This window comes from Gymnoscopelus braueri, assembly GCF_963280865.1.
Source record: "Gymnoscopelus braueri genome assembly, chromosome: 11".
NCBI classification, from domain to species: Eukaryota; Metazoa; Chordata; class Actinopteri; order Myctophiformes; family Myctophidae; genus Gymnoscopelus; species Gymnoscopelus braueri.
Window position 1 is genome coordinate 3,254,226 of NC_137613.1, and position 13,429 is coordinate 3,267,654.

Here is a 13,429-nt window from a genome sequence, read left to right on the forward strand (position 1 = left end):
ATTACATACTATATCATATTGATATGCTTTTACAATGAGAATCATACGTCCAGTTTCTTCATCTTTCTGCCCATGGCCATGCAGCAGGACTCATCAATGTGTCCGTGGTAAAGACTTGGCCTTTTTTAAAGATTCTCTGTTTTACATAACATTATTGTTCTTATTTTGATCATAAGAACCAATTACTGAATGTCAGTCTCCAGGTTTTCTTCAGAATATGTATGACACTGATTTACTACGACACTATATGACACATTATGAGTCCACTAGTACTAGTGGTTCTCACACCTTTTATTTGCAAGGTCCAAGGCCAAATACATATGATTTTGGGGGTCCTTGACATGGAAAAGTTAGATCACCACCGAGCAACAAACTGTAAGGCTTTGGAAAACAGCAGATCTACAAGCTCATAGCGCGGCACCCGGTGCCGCACTATGAGCTTGTAGATCTTCTGTTTTTTAATAGCCAAAGACATCTTAAAATGACACAGTATATCAATTTAGGGGTCCTTGTCATGAAAAAGGTTGAAAACCATTGGATTAAACTATAGAGAGAGGTTAGACTTGTATACTTTACTTTGTGATTAATAAGTCATAACCCTAGAAAAAATAAAATAAAACTAATGCCAACTCTCACTGCTTTACAAAACAAAGACCAAAGCAACAAAAAGGGTCCATTAGTGACCCCTGGTGGTCCCCAGGCCCAATGTTGAGAAACTGTGATTTAGACGCTAAGAAACTCCCAGGATTTAATTTATTTAATTTAGAATAAATGTTGCATAAACAGTGTTTACAGTAACATGTTGGTTCATTTAACTCTGAGATACAGATGGATAAATTAACACTGAGCTTTGTTGTCTTTCTTTTTATTCTGTATTTGTTTAGGAGGTTTATATTATATATGTATATAGGAGGGTTTATATTGGTAACACTTTAGAATAACTATTCGTTATAAGTAGTTAATAGATCATTCATAAACTGTCAGTTAATGAGTTATTAATGACTTGTTAAGCATTTGTTAATAGTTAGTTAAGGATTAATAAAAATGCCATATAACTGCTTAATAGATCATTTATAAACCATTAATTAATGAGTTATCAATGTCTTGTTAAATGTTTGTTAACAGCTAGTTAAGGAGTTGTAACCATGCCTTATAAATAGTTAATAGATTACTAACAAACAATTATTTAATGAGTTATCAATGACTTGTTAAATAGGTTTTAATAGTATGTTAAGGATTTATAAATATGCCTTATAGATAGCTAATAGATCACTCACAGAGTATTAGTTAACTGACTTAATAACTGTATGCTGATTATTTATAACTATGTCTTATAAATGCCTTATAACTAGTTAATAGATCATTTATAAACCATTAGTTAATGAGTTACTAATGTCTTGTTAAATATGTGCAGTTAGTTAAGGAGGTATAATATAATTAAATAAATAAATATAAATAGGTATAGATAATTTATATATTACTCACAAATTATTAGTTAATGACTTGTTAATAGCTTGTTAAATATTTACTACCTGTACGCTAATGATTTATAACTATGCCTTATATATGTTCAAATGATTATGAACAAGCTATTAGTAAAACACTTACTAATGGCTAGTTAAGTAGTTGTTAATAATTGATATATGTTATTGGGTAGTTATTCTAAAGTTGCAACTATTCCTCATTTACTAACATGAGTTAAGTATTTGTTAATGGTTAATTTATGTTATTGGGTAGTTATTCTAAAGTTGCCACTACTCCTCATTTACTAACTATTAACAAATACTTAACTTACCTTTTACAAATCAATTGTTAATGATTTGATTCTCATCTACTAATACCAAAGACACGTTGTACAACAGCAAATGGGGGGTACAGAAATGTGATGTGATACTGTGGACATATTTCACATTTTGGTACCTCAACCTCAATATTTTACAAAATAAATACCACAGATGAAATAATGAACAATGTATTTTTAATGAATAAAGAAAACAGTACAAAAATAACAAATGCATCAATCTAAAATAACAATAGCAAATAAAGAAATAGTCATATCAACAGTAAAACAGAAATTAGAAATGACCAAAAGGAATACCTTCATAATCCCATCATAATCCGCCTTTACAGTCCAGATTACATATTGCTTTATCCAGTGGATATACAGCACACACATTAGCTTTAGCTTTATAGCAGGCCTTCTGCAGTAAGCAGTATGGCCACAGCAACACCATGTGCTAATATTGTAGCTATGCTAATATTGTAGCTAACAGGCTAATAAGTGTTCCCAAATTATAAATCTTACTCTTTTTCATCAAACAAACAAAAACGAATTATTTACATTAACTAATAAACACAACAGTCCATACAGTTTTCATGGTTTTGCACTACATCACCTGAAATGCATAAAATAGAATACCCAATGTATACAGCCCCTTCTCTTGTGTCTTGTTCACAATAACTGAACAACATCCTGCTCATTTCAAAATAAAAGGCAGTTCAGCTTCAGAACTCCATTGAGACACTGCCATCTACTGACACAAAGTGGAATTGGTACTACACTACAGACTAGTATAGTTGCATGAACTGAACAGTTTTTCTTCATTCAGTAGAAATATCAGATTAGAAATAGTAGATCTACACGCTCACACTTGAGCTTGTAGATCTGCTATTTCTAATCTGATATTTCTACTGAATGAAGAAAAACTCAAGAAGAATGCCCCTTTTCAAAATTCCAGACCATGACTAGCAATGGACTCATAACTGACCCCTGGGTGTTTACTGGGCCTTTTTAGAAGCAATAACCCTCAATTTGAAATTTGTGAGGTTGCAATTATTTTCTTCAGTTTCTCTTCATTCGCCAGAAATATCAGATCAGGAATAGCAGATCTACAAGCTCACAACAAGTTGCAATGCGTCTTGCTGTGAGCTTGTAGATCTGTCATTTCTTATCTACCTTTTTGGCAATGTTCCACGTATGTTCCATGTATGTTCCATGTATGTTCCATGTATGATCCATGTATTTTTATTTTATTGTCCTATACAGTTCAGTTCATGCAACTACACTAGTCTGTAGTGTTAGTGTAGTACCAAAACCACTTTGTGTCAGTAGATGGCAGTGTGTCTCAATGGAGTTCTGAAGCTGAACTGCCTTTTATTTTGAAAGGAGCAGGATGTTGTTCAGTTTATTTATGCATTTCAGGTGATGTAGTGCAAAACCATGAAAACTGTATGGACTGTTGTGTTTATTAGTTAATGTAAAGAATTCGTTTTTGTTTGTTTGATGAAAAAGAGTAAGATTTATAATTTGGGAACACTTATTAGCCTGTTAGCTACAATATTAGCATAGCTACAATTTTAGCACATGGTGTTGCTGTGGCCATACTGCTTACTGCAGAAGGCCTGCTATAAAGCTAAAGCTAATGTGTGTGCTGTATATCCACTGGATAAAACAATATGTAATCTGGACTGTAAAGGCGGATTATGATGGGATTATGAAGGTATTCCTTTTGATTTTTAATTACTGTATTACTGTTGATATGACTATTTCTTTATTTGCTATTGTTATTTTAGATGGATGCATTTGTTATTTTTGTACTGTTTTCCATATTCATTAAAAAATAAATTGTTCATTATTTCATCCGTGGTATTTATTTGTAAAATATTGAACAAGGTTGAGGTACCAAAATGTGAAATATGTCCACAATATCACATCAAATTTCTGTACCACCCATTTGCTGTTGTACAACGTGTCTATGGTATTAGTAGATGGGAATCAAATCATTAGCAATTGATTTGTAAAAGGTAAGTTAAGTATTTGTTAATAGTTAGTAAATGAGGAGTAGTGGCAACTTTAGAATAACTACCCAATAACATATATTAACCATTAACAAATACTTAACTCATGTTAGTAAATGAGGAGTAGTTGCAACTTTAGAATAACTACCCAATAACATAAATTAACCATTAATAAATACTGAACTCATGTTAGTAAATGAGGAGTAGTTGCAACTTTAGAATAACTACCCAATAACATAAATTAACCATTAACAAATACTTAACTCATGTTAGTAAATGAGGAATAGTTGCAACTTTAGAATAACTACCCAATAACATATATTACCTATTAACAAATACTTAACTAGCCATTAGTAAGTGTTTTACTAATAGCTTGTTCATAATCCTTTAAACATATATAAGGCATAGTTATAAATCATTAGCATACAGGTAGTAAATATTTAACAAGCTATTAACAAGTCATTAACTAATAGTTTGTGAGTAATATATAAATGATCTATAAGGGATAGTTATACCCCCTTAACTAACTGTTAACAAATATTGAACAAAACAGTAGTAACTCATTAACTAATGGTTTATAAATTATCTATTAACTAGTTATAAGGCATCTATAAGACATAGTTATAAATAATAAGCATACAGTTAATAAGTCAGTTAACTAATACTCTGTGAGTGATCTATTAGCTATCTATAATGCATATTTATAAATCCTTAACTTACTATTGAAACATATTTAACAAGTCATTGATAACTCATTAACTAATAGTTTGTTAGTAATCTATTAACTATTTATAAGGCATGGTTACAACTCCTTAACTAGCTGTTAACAAACATTTAACAAGACATTAATAACTCATTAACTAATGGTTTATAAATTATCTATTAAGCAGTTATAAGGCATTGTTATTAATCCTTAACTAACTATTAATAAATGATTAACAAGTCATTAATAACTCATTAACTAACAGTTTATGAATGATCTATTGACTACTTATAACGAATAGTTATTCTAAAGTGTTACCTTTATGGTATATATGTATATATTTATTAGGAGGGTTTATATTATGTATATATTTCTGCTCTTATTAATGATTGGATCCAAAGAGAACCTTTGATGGTTCCTGCATTAGTGAACCAACACTCTTCATCTTATGGGCGTTTCCTCTGTCTATAGACGGTGCTTTTCAAACCTTTTTCATGTCAAGGACCCCCACATTGAAATATATTTGGCCACGGACCCCCATCTGAGAATATGTTGTGCCAGGGACCCCCATAAGAGAAGATTTATGTTTAAAAAATATATATATATTTATCAAAGGAAAATGTCCAAACAATTTCGATATGTTTTCAAATATTTTCTGCAGGCTTGTAGATTTTTGATACTTTTGCTGGGGACCCCCTGGAATGCCCCCCCCCCAACCCCAAGGACCCCACTTTGAGAGCCACTGGTGTATAATATACATTCTATTAATATCTACAATTATTTATAATGATGTATGATTCATTGTGTCGTGTCTTTGTTTTGTATCGACTGTGAAATAATCAATCAACTTCTCCATTGATCTATTGAAAATATATTCTGCTTAATACATCTGGCATGTGGTCTTTCACTGCCATCTGCTGGACATTATGGAGATCTGCACGTTTGAACTGAGTGTGTGTTTTCAGACTGTTCCTTTTAACTACCTCTGATTGGTCATTATGACGGTCCATCACTTTTCCAAGCGTACGATTCGTTGGGGGGCGGGACGAGCTAGGATGTGTGGTGTGTGCTTAGCCAGCTTAGGAGGGAGAGGTTTTTGGTGTCTGAAGAACTCACATGTGAATCAAAACAGGAGCATTACGTGACAATATTAACACTTAGTGTTTAAGTGGTGAATGAGTTTACTCATCTGTATTGACAGTGTTTAATGTTTGTCCTGTTTGGAGTCGAGGCGAGTCCTGGTTTTAACGTTTTACTGCAGTAAGCAGGCGGCTAGAGTCACACTGTTGTTAGCCTCATGCTCTTCACTAAATGGAACAGAGCCTTCATTAGTATCATTGGTAAGACCTGTGAAGGAAGTGATAATATGGCTGCTGTACATAGAGCCCATATAAAAGACTTTAGGACCCTCTGCGTTCCTTTGTGGAGACATTAAGACTCGTCTACAGAGAACCAGCTATAGCGCCCCCTGCTGCAGGACAAGCTGGGTGCACCTCTGGTGTCATGATGGGAGAGAGCAGTCATCTATTCCACTGGAACGCTCTGTGTTGGGAACGTCAGGAAGAGACACTGAACTGTGATCGTTGGGTGAGTTAACCCAGTGGTTCTCACACTTGTTCATGTCAAGGACCCCCACATTGACACTTATTAGCCCGCGGACCCCCATTTTGAAAAGATATGCCAGGGACAAGATAAGAGAAGATTTTGTTATGGCTCTAGCAGTGATTCTCAACCATTTTCATTTCAAGGACCCCCCAGTTTTGACATGCATTAGACTATGGACCCCCATGTAACGTCATTTCTATCCCTGGGACCCCAATTTATATTGTAAAAGCTATGTTAATTTAACTCAGAGAGTGTACAAATGGAACCAAATGGACCCGTTAGGGTCCATTTGGTTCCATCTCCATTCTGTTCACACTGACTGAACACCAGCGTTGATCAGGCCTGCAACGAGGTTATTTAGTTCATGTTTATGACGGCTTTTTATCTGATTATTTCAGTGGGCTCACTACTGTACAAGATATTGATGATTGGGTAAGCTCATTTGCATCCTTTCTGAGAATAGGAGGTATATATCTAAAAAGTGTATTTTCATAATACATCTAAAATGTATCAATAAGGTAATATATTATTTCTTCAGGTAGAATTAAAAAGGCTTCTGTTTATTTCATAATTTACTGTGCCCAGTTAAAATAGTAATTCCTTTTATTCCATAGGTTACCCAGGTTTATTTGAAAGGTTTAAAAACCTGTATTCAAGTGTAAGGTATATTTTAAAGGGCACTTTCCAACTATGTGCTCTTAAGTTTACATGTATGACAGTTTATTGCCACGGCACTATTTTATAGTTATTTCCTACCTTTAATATCTTTGCACTATTTTCTGGAGGTAACGAAAAGAGGTATTTGGGTTGAACCCATCTGGTTTATTGTGTTCATTGTGGTTCCTAATAGGGACAGTTAGGGACAGAGGTATCATTGTTGGTGGTTATTTAACTTACAAGGTTTGGTTGTTGGAATAGAAACCCTACAAGGGCTGTGTTAACACTTGCATTGGTAACAGGTAAGGTGTTCTGGTCAGTTATATATATATATATATATATATATATATATATATATATATATATATATATATATATATATATATATATATATATATATATATATATATATATTTCTTAATGGTGAATAAATACAATTCTTATACAACCTACCTTGTTGTCCTTTGAAAAGTAGATTTGAAGTGATGGGTGTAATGTGGTGTTGTCAGGGGTCAAATAATAGTCACATCATACAATCAATACTCTAAGTTTATAGTTGCATGTTTAAGAGTTACAATTCAGAACTCAGGCGCTGTCTGTTAAGGTCATCAGCACCGAGGCAGCGTTACATATATATAAAATATTGTTGCGGTGTCCAAAACCATTCCTTTTTTATTATTAAAAACGAAATTAATAAAATGGTGATAATAGCCGATCCACAAGCATGTGGGCTTGTAGATCGTCTATTTTCAGAAAGTTGTGCTTTAAAGTATGACATTAATTTACGGAAAAAACGAGGTTTCTGCCCAATAGCAACTATATTCATCCTATAATAATTATTATCATTATTATTATCATCATATTATTATTATAATAATTAGACCGGTGAGAGAGTATGTTTTCCATGTATGCAAATTGTATGTTTTGCACCCTGTCCGTCCGTCCATGTGTCCGTGTGTCATTCTGTCTGTGAACAGCTAATCTCTGATCTCTTTGATCTCAGTGAAACTGTGCACACACTCCCTGGATGCCAATTCAGAACCTCTGCCCCAAATTTTCACATGGGCCTTTTATAGCGCCACCAGGAGGCCGATTTGTGCAAAACACATTTTTTAACAGTACTCCTACAGATTTTGTCCAAAGATCCCGCAAATCGGTACACAGTATCTCTATAGTCATTAAACAAAACTGGTCTTTCAGATTTTTCATATTCCATTCTGATTGGCTAAAATCGGCTTCCACAGTTTGCAGGAATGCTCCGTTTTGAACAAAATGCCTCAAATCATGAACGCAGCGTGCAATTTCAGTGAAATTTTGCACGCATATTCCCAGTAGTCAGTCAGCCTCATGGTGGCGCTATAACAGGCCAATTCGTGTTTTTACCATTAACTGCACCGATCTGTGTAAAACCTTGTACGCTCCCTAGAGAACAAGGAAAAACCTCTGCCCTGCATTTCTCACATCTGCCTTTTATAGCGCCACCAGGCACCAGGAGGCTGACTTATGTAAAACTATTTTTTTGATATTAAGCCTTCAGAATTGATCCAAATTTCACGCATATCGGTACACATGATCTCTATAGTCATGTGATCAAGACGGATCTGTTTGATTTTTCAGATTCCATCCTGTTTGGCTAAGATTCACATCCAAAGTTTGCAGGAGTGTCCCGTTTTGAACAAAATGCCGCAAATCATGAACACAGCATCCGATTGAGGTGAAACTTGAGATGTACAGTAGTGGAGTGGTACTGAAAATAAAGTAAAAATACCTACATGTTTTACTTAGGTACATTACTTGAGTAAATGTACTTAGTTACTTTACACCACTGAGATGATGTCCTTTGTCAATTTGATCTTGTGGGGTAAATGCAGCTTTCAGCTTTACCCAGCTGATGTCTGCCCACAGAGGAACAGTTAAGAGGTTAATTGTCTTGCTAAGAGACACCCAGACACACTGCTGGGGTCGGGTCTTGAACCTGTGACCTTCTGCTCACCAGGCAGCCACTCTACCCATTCACCTATATGGATGTCTCTTTGATCACAGTGGTTCTCAAACATTTTCATGTCAAGGACCCCCACATTGATATGTATTTGGCCACGGACCCCCGTCTGAATAGATGTTGTGCCAGGGGGGCCCCAACAAAAGATTTGTGTTTAAAACTTTCAAACATAATTCAGAATTTGTCAAACAAAAACCACGAATGTTCAAAATTTAGATCTGCTTCTGTGTCATTTTAGATTTGAGCTATATTATTTGATACTTTGGCTATTAAAAAAATAGCAGATCTGCAAGCTCATAGCGCGGCACCGAGTGCCACGCTATGAGCTTGTATATCTGCTATTTCTGAAAGATCTTGAACATTTGTGCAAATCTTTGAAAGTATAATTTTTTTAAGCGAACATTTGTAACTCAAATCTTTGCTTCTGGAGGTCCCAGGAACAACATATTTTACAAATGTTGGCTTAAAAAAAAAAAAAAAAAAAAAATATATATATATATATATATATATATATATATACAAAGATTTGCACAACTTTTCACGATAAAAAAATAAGCAGATATACAAGCTCGTAGCGCGGCACTCGTGACGGTGCTATGCTATGAGCTTGTAGATCTGCTATTTTTTTAATGTTCAAATAAATGTTAAAATGTCACAGATGCGTTCCTGGTCTTAATGGGTTAACACAGTGAACTGTTGTACTTGCTGAACAACAAAAAGACAAATGGATTCATCACATAAAAGCCAGAGGCTTGTTTCCATTGAGCTCCATAAACATTCAAACATCTAGACAAGCAACAGCACAATAAACCATAAAGAAATACATAACTGCATATTTTGATATGTATTTTGTTTTTAATCGTTGTAAGATGTGTTGTATTCCAAACAACTCCAGAAGTGTGAGCTTGTAGATCTGCGCTTTTCAATAATATTCCTGAAATCCTTTAACAACACTTGTTATCATGAGCCTGGCCTGAGTCAGGGGATTCCTCACGCTCCATAAGAGGACCAGCTGGACTGAAACTATCTTCTTAGGGTACCGCCTTACCCCTTATCCCTGAACTTCTTTGCCATGGTTTTACTATTTTGAAAAACATTTTTAAATAGACGATTTACAAGCTCACAACGTGTCAATGTAGTTGAACTATTTAAAAATGTTTTAAAAAATCTGGCTAATGCCTTTAGGGATAATGGGTAAGGCAGGATAGGACCCTTGATCACTCCAGTATGAACACAGGTAAATGGATAGTGTTTTATCAAGGTTTGAACCACTTTATATGGCCTAGGTTGGCCACTTGATGGCGCCATCTGACCAGGTATTTTAATCCCACTGATGAAGTGATGGTGAACAGCTGCATCAAAAGCTTAACCTCTTAAACCAGTGGTTCTCAACCAGTGGGTCCTTGAAGGGGTTCCAGGTGGTCCCCAGTTAAATGATGGGAGAGTTGGTAACCAAATGGACCCTTATATAGATCTTTAACTATTGAGAGTGTAAAATTTCAGAGAGTTTCATTTTACTCTCTCAATAGTTAAATTATTGTTAAACAGCTGCATTACTTAATTAAAAGAAGTAACACAATTAGAGAATGTAGAAGAATTGTTATTTTGATGAAGGTTTGCCTGTTATCTCTCCTATGGAACCAACATCAATACATCATGGATGGAATTGTGGACAAAATGTTATCAAACGTTAAAACAAAATATTGTAAGTCTTGTGTCTGAGAGTCTAAACCTCAACAAACGGTTCTGTGGCTCAAATGCAGAATAAATAATGGACCTTGATATGAAAAAGGTTGAAAACCAGTGACTTAAACCTTTATAATATGTGACCCAGGCCTCTCTACTTGGTCCACTCCTCCACTTGTACATCATCATGTTCAGTGCAGAGAGTTCCATCCAGTCTAATGGACAATCCTGCAGACATTATGGAACATGTCCTCAATTCATTGCATTTTGGTATATTAAAGGAGTAGTTCACCCAAAAACATTACTTCCTTTCTATCATTTACACCCCATGAAGCCAACTTTGAGTCTCCTACCAGAGACATTAGCAGTGTAGCTCTGTTCATAACATTATTGTCTCAGGAATGTGACTAAAACTAAATAATATCCATGAATTCAAGGCTTCATAGGGTGTTTAATTGATAGAAAATAAGTGTAAAGTGTAAATTAACACATTGGGTGCCAAAACCGTATATATACGGTTTTGCGCATACTAACGTTGAGTGCCAAAACCGTATATATACGGTTTTTGAAAAAAAAAAAAAAAAAAAAACTTTTTTTTTTTTTTTTTTTTTTTTAATTTTTTTTTTTTTTTCCTTCACAGCAACAGGAAATATCACTCCTACAAGATTTAGACTCCAATCCACCTCCTTTTTTTTTACAATGTTAATTTAACTATTTTCAACTGGCTGCAACTATGGAATGGAATGGATTTCCGAATGTTTTAAATTTTTTCCCCCCGATTGTACGAGACCTGTATGTGTGTAATGAGGGGATCACCGTGAGGACGGTGATCACTGAATTTTTTTTGTGACTACTTGAAAAAGGTTCAAAATGTTTAAAAAGTCCTGGCACTCAAAGTATAATATTTTAATAAACCTCTGGCACCCAATATTAAGTGTAATATTAGATCTAATACACTTTTAATTGATCAGAATGTGTCATGGCTGTTGGTGGAGCAGAGATTAGCTGCCAGTCTAGATGTATTTTTTACAGAACATTTTTACAGAACATACATCTAGAACTTTTCTTCTTTTCTGAAACCCTTAACAAAGATATGACTTTGGCAATTATGCTATTTTCACAACTTCTGCCTCTTTCTTATATTATTTGACAGTTTGGTCAATGTTTGACCAGTTTTTATAGTAGGCTATATGTAGCCCCTAGAGGGAGGCAGAGATTAAGTGATGTCATAGGTCAGACAGGTATTTAAGGCCTTTCTGAACAGGCATGTAGCAGATGGCCAATCTGTGGGTCCTCACACCACACCGGTAGTGTGTTGTGAGAGGGGGATGTTTGTGCAGCTGCTGACCTGGTAAATGGTATGGCCTGTTTGCTTGTTTCTTTGATTTTACTTTGTGTTTTATTTTGTGTATGTTCAACAATTAAAATGTGTGTTATATTGCCAGGTCTGTACCATTGTTGGTGGTGTTGATATGGTGCAGAGGTGTTGTCTCTCCAGTAAATAATAGACATGTAAACTGGAGAAGGAATGTGAGTATATTTTCATGCATGTGTAAAGCTGAACAAAAAGGTTTATACATTATCTGTATTACATGTGGTGTGATTGTGTGTAACATGTGTGTAACCTGCATGTATCGGTGGTGACATTCACGGCTGAAGTTCATGACAGGTGTGTCTGTTGTGGGTCAGGTTACTGCATGCACCTGGTAAAGTATATCTGGTTATCTATGCTTTTAATATTGCACTTTATGTTGAAAACACTGTAATTGATTGAACTGTGTTCTGTGTTGACTGTAGGGTCATGTTGAGTGAGCAGCTAATGATGACCGCTGTTCCTTTTTCTTTGTAGGTTTTAAGTACAGGTTAAAGGTCAGCTGGCCGGCTGCCGCGAGCAAGCATGTTTATGGTGATAAGTAGAGTGTGGAGCTGGTTGGCTGATTTGAACATTTATTTATGCTTATTTGTTAGTTTGGTTTTGTCTAACCATCTCCCCCAGTGTCTCTATTAGATAACACAGCTGTGCTTCAGCTCCTTGTGTTGGGCTGCTATAAAGGTGAGAGGCTTCTGTACATTGATTGGACTGCTGTGTAACCAAGGTGTTTGGCCCTAGTTTGTAGAGATCTGTTAATATGTTACTCTGTGGATTTGCAGTGTTGGCTTTGCTAAGTGTAGGGTGCTGTGCGATTCACCCATAGATTCCCCTCTTTAAGCTGCAGCCAATAAGAGTGAAGCACAGGCCAGGTGGGTCTCAGGTACACAGTAAACAGGAGATGTTATTAATGTTGTATGTCATTGCTCACCAATGTATTTTAAATTAATGTAATAAAACAGTTTATTATTATTTTTGTACCAAATAAAGATTTATATGTTTTCTATTCTACCAAGATGACTGTTAATCATTATAGCGGGGTTACATATAGTTTTTAGGTATTTTTATTTTATTTTTATTTAGCCTTTAAAATGTCTTAAAGGAGGAGTTCACCCAAAAAATGACTTATTTTCTATCAATTACACACCCCCATGAAGCCATGATTTCATGGATTTATTTTAGTTTTTGTGGCATTCCTAAGACAATAATTTGATGACCGTGTGTATTTCCGGTAGGAGACCCAAATAATCTACTTTGTGTCTCCTACCGGATACATTAGCCGGTAGGAGACGGGAATCAGATTATTAGCTTAGGAATGCGACAAAAACAAAAAATAATCCATGGATTCAAGGCTTCATAGGGTGTGCAATTGATAGAAAATAAGTAATTTTTTGGGTGAACTCCTCCTTTAAGTCCTTAAATTGACACTTCTCTGTCATCTGGGGACCCCCCCCCAAAATCACCTGGGGACCCCCCCAAAATCATGTGGGGTCCCGACCCACAGGTTGATAACCACTGATCTATTACATGACATCATAGAAGCTCATGTGACATCATATCATGTTCAGTCACAGCTCTGCTGTCTTGTCAAACTTGTCTGTGACAAGCAGCC

General features: G+C 35.3%; 3 protein-coding genes across 3 annotated transcripts in view; all 3 read left to right on the top strand.

The window, feature by feature from the left end:
- LOC308094999 (NACHT, LRR and PYD domains-containing protein 12-like) overlaps window positions 1-13,429 on the top strand; it is a 518,863-nt gene that overhangs the window by 265,221 nt on the left and 240,213 nt on the right. The gene's annotated exons all lie outside the window — the stretch shown is intronic.
- Window positions 1-13,429, top strand: part of LOC308094786 (uncharacterized protein) — a gene marked incomplete at its 3' end in the record, with an annotated part of 221,582 nt that overhangs the window by 42,001 nt on the left and 166,152 nt on the right. The window lies entirely within an intron of this gene.
- Window positions 12,287-13,429, top strand: part of LOC308094996 (NACHT, LRR and PYD domains-containing protein 3-like) — a 569,186-nt gene continuing 568,043 nt past the window's right edge. The window contains exon 1 of the mRNA XM_080441836.1: window positions 12,287-12,689. The gene's annotated coding sequence lies outside the window, so the exon portion shown is untranslated. The remainder of the gene's footprint in view (window positions 12,690-13,429) is intronic.